Genomic DNA, 7,221 nt, shown 5'->3' with positions numbered 1-7,221 from the left:
CAAATATGCCTGGTCCCAGTCTCCAAGCATATAAGTAACAAAGTACCCAGCTATTGTACAAATCACTCAAGGTAACAATGCATATATTGCATATAGGATAGTCTTTATTCTACCCCATAAAAATGGGTTAATAATATCTGCACTATTTCTCTCACACAGTTGTCATGAAGAATGAATTAAATATCTATCAAGTCCTTTATAAAGTTCTATATAAACATAAGCTATAGTATAATTATTGTTCCTAGGATCATAAGATTTTAGAGGAAAAGGGATCTTACCGATAAACTTGTCCAACTCTCTCCTTAGATGGTCAAAGAAATTTGGTCCCCCAAAAATAAAGTAATTTGCCCAAAGTCATGCAAACATTGTAAAGATTCAAGCCCAGAACCTGTTATTCTAAAGGAGAAGTTCTTTCTTTTGCCCCACTTTGAAATAATCTCCAATATCCATTCAATAACATTTATTAAAATCTACTGTATTCATAGTGCTGTGCTTCATGGTAGAAGAGATGTGTTTTAGAAGACCTAAGACTAAAGTTGGAGACAACTAGATGGAGTAATGCATAGAGTGCTGAGCCTGGAGTCTGGAAGATGCTTCTTCATGAATTCAAATCTAGCCTCCAACATTTAGTAGCTGTATGACCCTGGGCAAGTCACTTAATCCTGTTTATCTCAGTTTCTTCATCTGTAAAATTAGTTGGTGAAAGAAATAACAAACCACTCCAGCATCTTTGCCAGGAAAACCTCACATGAAATCACGAAGAGTCGGACAACTGAAAAATAACTGAATAATAGCAAAAGACTGTAGTTGGGAGATACAAGAACACATTTGTGGTAGGAGCGGTGGTTGTATTATGGCATCCATCATTAGTTCTCCCCACCTGGAACTCTAACCATTCCCTCAGTCCCATTCCTCCAAAGAAGTGGTTCTGCTTTTAAACCAGGCTACAGAAATGGTGGATATCTGATTCAGTACCAATCCAGAAAGTTAGCTAATCAGCCCCTGCTGCTGTTTCATTTGCCCAGAGAAAACCCAGTAAATGTATTCGCTCTTCCCTGGGATGTTATGAAAAATGGATCAACAACTCTCCTTTCTAGTTGCAAAGTCCCTGCAGAAATCTCTCTCTGGCATTGCTAACTTGGACTTGATCTCTGTAGCCCCACAATACCATAGATCTCCTTCCTCCCAAGTTTTCACACAATTGTCCCAATTCACACTACATCCAGCATTGGAACATACATTTCTTTTTAATTTTTACACAGAAATATTTACTTCAAAACATATCACAAAGATACATATTTACTCCCCTAATATGGGGGAGGTATAATTCCCCTTGGTTTTCATTATCTCAGTCTCTAGGGATAGGAAAAGCATGTGATTCACAGTTTAGCTTAGTTCTCAAAGAACAGAGTCCCATGTCCAGACTCAAGTCCCATATGCCCTGGCTTCTCAGGGCTTTCATACTGCACTAGCACATACATTTTAACAGCTAACCATGGTTGTTATTAGCATAAAGGAAACATCTAAAGACACATTGTTTAGCTGGCAGGAAAGAGAAAGCAAGTTTATTTTCTTTTTCACAGAAAAAAACAGAGGAGGAGAATCTTTGTGCTATGTGCCTGATCAATCCCCCCACCATAAGGCATTCATCAGTACTGTGCTGAATCATCTCGTTGCTTGTCTTTGATACACATATATACGTGGACTGGCCCACTTAAAAATATAGCTTGGTTCAGGCAGAGTCAAGACCGCAGAGTAGAAAGACAGACTTGTAGAAGCTCCCCCACATAGCCCATAAAATACCTGTAAAAATGACTCTAAACAAATTCTAGAGCAACAGAAGCCACAAAACGCCAGAGTGAAAGAGATTTACAGCCAAAGACAGTCTGAAAGGCTGACAGGAAAGGTCTATCACACCACACACAGAGCAGAGTGTAACCCAACATGAGCTGCATGGCACATCAGGGACAGGACCTGGAACAGGCTTCAGGGAGCCACCAGCATTCACAGTTTCCAGATTGATCAATCCAGAAAAGTCACAGACAGCTTCAAAGATCAGTGAGAAAGCTCCTTCACCCAGGAGAAGAGAACACAGTTTGGACCACCAGCTGTAGACACTGCACAGGCTCCACCTAAAGCCTCTGGGAGAACTGAGTGTCTGATCTGAATCTCAGCCCTGAGTTCTGCCATGGGCTGAGGAAGAACACTGATGAGGTGGAGCTGGAGGCAGTTGTGGAGAGGGAATTCTACTCTCAGATTCTGGGAAGAAAAGTTTTTGATTGCTCCCAGACTAGTGCACAAGCCAGGAGAAGTGTAAACTCTTCTCCCCTAATTGTGCCACCTTGGAGGAACTCGGAATTTACAGGTCCCCAGAGTATACCCTCCTCTTGAAAAAGGACTCAAAAGTCAAGTAACCAGCTGAGAAAATGCCCAAAAAAGGAAAATAAAATAAGACTATAGAAGGCTACTTTCTTGGTGAACAGGTATTTTCTTCCATTCTATTGGATGAGGAAGAATAATGCATACTGTCAAAGGAAATCAAGGCTTCTGCATCCAAAACCTCCAAAATAAATATGCAATGGTCTCAAGCCATGGAAGATCTCAAAAAGGATTTTGAAAATCAAGTAAGAGAGGTGGAGGAAAAATTGGGAAGAAAAATGAGAGCAATGCAAGAAAATCATGAAAAGTGAGTCAACAACTTGCTAAAGGAGACTCCAAAAAATGCTGAAGAAAATAACACCTTTAAAAATAGGCTAACTCAATTGGCAAAAGAGATCCAAAAAGCCAATGAAGAGAAGAATGCTTTCAAAATCAGGATTAGTCAAATGGAAAAGGAGGTTCAAAAGCTCACTGAAGAAAATCGTTCTTTAAAAATTAGAATGGAGCAGATGGAAGTTAATGACATTATAAGAAACCAAGAACTTACAAAACAAAACCAAAAGAATGAAAAAATAGAAGACAATATGAAATATCTCATTGGAAAAAATAACTGACCTGAAAAATAAATCCAGGAGAGACAATTTAAAAATTAGAGGACTACCCAAAAGCCATGATGAAAAAAGAGCCTAGATATCATCTTTCAAGAAATTATCAAGGAAAACTGCCCTGATTTTCTACAACCAGAGGGCAAAATAAATATTGAAAGAATCCACAGATCACCTCCTGAAAGAGATCTGAAAAAAGAAACTCCTAGAAATATTGTAGTCAAATTTCAAAGTTCCCAAGTCAAGGAGAAAATATTGTAAGCAGCTAGAAAGAAACAATTTGAATACTGTGGAAATATGATCAGGATAACACAAGATCTAGCAGCTTTTACATTAAGGGATCGAAGGGCGTGGAAGTCAAAGGAACTAGGCTTAAAACCAAGAATCACCTACCCAGCAAAACTGAGTATAATACTTCAGGGGAAAAATGGTCTTTCAATGAAATAGAGAACTTTCAAGCATTCTTGATGAAAATATCAGAACTAAATAGAAAATTTGACTTTCAAACACAAGAATCAAGAGAAACATGAAAAGGTAAACAAGAAAGAGAAATCATCAGGGACTTTCTAAAGTTGAACTGTTTATATTCCTACATGGAAAGATAATATTTGTAACTCTTGAGACTTTTCTCAATATTTGGGTAGTTGGAAGGATTACACACACACACACACACACACACACACATACATATAGACACAGAGCACAGAGTGAGTTGAATAAGAAGAGATGATATCTAAAAAAATAAAAATAAGGGGTGAGAGAGGAATATATTGGGAGTAGAAAGGGAGAAATGGAATGGGGCAAATTATCTCTCATAAAAGAGGCAAGAAAAAGCTTTTTCAATGGAGGAGAAAAGGCAGGAGGTGAGAGGAAAAAAGTGAAGCTTACTCTCTTCACATCTGGCTTAAGGAGGGAATAACATGCTCACTCAGTTTGGCATGAAAATCTACCTTACACTACAGGAAAGTAAGGAAGAAGGGGACAGGTGGGGTGAGGAGGATGATAAAAGGGAGGGCAAATGGGAAGAGGGAGTAATTAAAAGTAAACACTTTTGGGGAGGGACAAGGTCAAAAGAGAGAATAGAACAAATGGGGGGCAGGATAGGATGGAGGGAAATATAGTCAGTCTTACACAACATGACTATTATGGAAGTTTTTTGCAGTACTACACATATGTAGCCTATATTGAATTGCTTGCCTTCTCAATGGGGATGGGTAGGGAGGGAGAAGTTGGAACTCAAAGTATTAGGAATGAATGTTGAGAACTGTTTTTCATATAACTGGGAAATAAGAAATATAGGTAATGTATTCTTGCCCTACAAGAAAAGAGAGAAGATGGAGATAAGGGAAGGGAGTGATGTGATAGAAGGGAGAGCGTATTGAGGGAAGGAGTAATCAGAATGCAAGGCATTATGGGGTGGGGGGAGGGGAGAGATGGGGAGAAAATTTGGAACTTAAAATCTTGTGGAAATGAATTTTAATGTTTATTTATATATCTTTATATAAATAAACATTAAAATTTTAAATATATATAGCTTGGTTGGCCACCTGAAAAAAAATAATAACAGCCTTTATATAGTGTTTTAAGGTTTATAAAGCACTTTTTAATATTTTAACTCATTTGATCGTCAATACAACCCTGTATAGTAGGGACTGTTATTAACCCCATTTTACAGATAAGGAAACTGAATCTAAGAGAAGTGACATGATTTTCCAGGATCTCATAACTGGCAAGTGTCTAAAACAAGATTTGAACTCTGGTCTTCCAGAGTCCCTCTTAATGTTAGTGCACTTCCTCTGAGATTATTCCTAATTTATCCCATATGTATTTGGTTTGTACATAATTGTTTGCGTGTTCTCTTTCCCATTAGATTGGAAATTCCTTGAGAGCAGGGACTGTTTTTGCCTTTCTTTATATTCTTAGTGCCTAGCAGAGAGCCTATCATATAGGAGGTACTTAATAAATGCTTGTTGGTGACTTTTTCACTTTGTCTTCTCAGTTTCAAGCACATTGGCCTGGCTTCCTTCAAGTTCTATCTAACATCTCACATTGTACAAGCAGCCCTTCCTTGATCCCTTTTAATGCTAGTGCCTTCCCTCTGTGATTATCTACAATTAATCCTACATATATCTTATTTATACATAGTCATTTGCATGTTGTTTTCCTCATCAGGCTGTGAGTTGCTTGAGAGCAATGATTATGTTTTGCCTTTCTTTGTATCCCCAGTATTTAGCACAGTGTCCAACACATAATAGGCACTTAGTAAATACTTGTTTTCTTGACTTGATACTTTGTCGGATGTTTGGTTAGCCAACTTTGACACCTTGGATAAGTCCCTTACCCTCTCAGGGTCCATATCTTTATCTGTAAAACAAGAAGCTTAACTAAGAGAAGAGCATGACAACCTGGGAAAAGTCGGGTTCCGGAATCAGAGGATCCTCATTTAAATTTTGTCTCTAACACGACCTTGAATAAGTTAATCTGCCTCCCTGGGCCTGAGTTTTCTAGTTAATAAAATAAAGGTATTACACTGGATAACAAATGGCATCTGAGATCCTCTCTTCCTCTAAATAGATGAATCTTGGAAGATCACAGAAAGAGTCTTCTCTCTTTCTTCTTCAGATCATCCTGGTTATCTTTTGGCCATGGTTCTCTTTTCTTCACAGTCTAACCCTATCTTCAAAAGGATCACAACCTGGAAAATCATAATATAAAAATCTTACTTCTTGGGTCAAGAGACAAGAAGAAGTATCAGGGAAATGGTCTTTTCCTTTACGAACTCTCAAAACTCAGGAAACAAACTTTTACAAGCAATTTGGTAAAAAACCAATTTTGGATCCAGGCCTTCCTCCTCATCATCATCTGGAATTCTCTTATATGCCAAAGGACAAATGGCAGCTAGGCTATCAGAATCCCATCCAATAAGAGAGTTGGCAAATAAGCATTAGCTAGAAGGTAGGGGCCCTACAAACAACATTACAGAATGGGAATAACTTGGCTAAGAAAAGAGACAAAGAACTTTCCTTATTCCATTTTCATCAAGTTTGGGAAAGATGTTTTAGAAATATGAGCTCAAGATCTTGCACAGGAGGGATGTGCTAGTGTATTGATGACTCTTCTACAAAGAAGTGGCAGAGAGGCAAAGAAAGATTGGGGTCCCAGATCAGGGAGGGGTCAGTAGATGAGGTAAGGGCCCTCTTTATGTTCTCAGATATTGGTCTTCTTCCAGTACTCACATCAGTCTAGCCAAAGGGAAATAGCTTCTCCTTCAAGAAGACCTGTGAACAGGGAAAACAATTATGGTCTGAGAGGCTTCACTTGTCACCTCGGCAACCAATGGCTCCCGCAGGGGCAGCAGCCATCCACGCGTCCAGCTTCTGGCCCCATTGGTACAGCTGTTGGGCCGGCCGAGCCCCATAAGGTGGGCGGCAGCCTTGGCCCCTGCCAACATGATCCACTTCATATTGTTGTTCAGTCGACAAGGGAAATTAAGGCTGCAGAAATGATATACCACACTGCCTGATAAAGAGAGAGAAAAGATCACCCGAGAAATGGTACACATGATTCTGTCTCGTGGTCAAAGGACAAGCAGTTTTGTTGACTGGAAGGATCTAAAATTTGTTTATAAAAGATATGCTAGTTTATATTTTTGTTGTGCAGTAGAAAATCAGGACAATGAACTGTTGACGCTAGAGATTGTACATCGTTATGTGGAATTACTAGACAAGTATTTTGTAAACGTCTGTGAGCTGGATATTATATTTAATTTTGAAAAGGCCTATTTTATCCTTGATGAGTTTATAATTGGTGAAGAAATCCAGGAAACTTCAAAAAAAACTCCTGTCAAGGCTATAGAAGACTCTGAAATGTTACAGGAGACAATGGAAGAATACATGAGCAAACCTGCATTTAACTGAAAAATTTACTTGACAACCCAATGATGCTGCATGTTATATCTGTAAAACTTCAGTTGAATGTGGTTCTTTTCTGATGTGCCAAGCCTTATGCCAAAAGTAATTTAAATGGATTGCGTGTGAAACTTCTTGGATACTTTGGGATACTGTGTTCAACTAGCAAGACTTAAAACTGTAGCATATTTGTAACAGGTGCATATCTGTATTATTCTCTATACATGGACTGTCTTAAATGGAACTTAAAACAACCATCATTCAGTAGATTGTGTATTTTGTTTGTATAATGATTTTACCAGCAGAGTAATAATCTTAAAATATTTTTG

The 7,221-nt window shown here is 38.4% G+C and overlaps 1 pseudogene; it reads left to right on the top strand.

Annotated features, from left to right (window-relative positions):
* Nucleotides 1–6,433: 6,433 nt before the first annotated feature.
* On the top strand, nucleotides 6,434–6,922 carry LOC140524115 (AP-1 complex subunit sigma-3 pseudogene; annotated as a pseudogene).
* Nucleotides 6,923–7,221: the final 299 nt, after the last annotated feature.

Source organism: Notamacropus eugenii, chromosome 2 (assembly GCF_028372415.1).
Source record: "Notamacropus eugenii isolate mMacEug1 chromosome 2, mMacEug1.pri_v2, whole genome shotgun sequence".
Classification (NCBI taxonomy): Eukaryota; Metazoa; Chordata; class Mammalia; order Diprotodontia; family Macropodidae; genus Notamacropus; species Notamacropus eugenii.
This window is presented reverse-complemented; position numbering and strand designations above follow the sequence as displayed.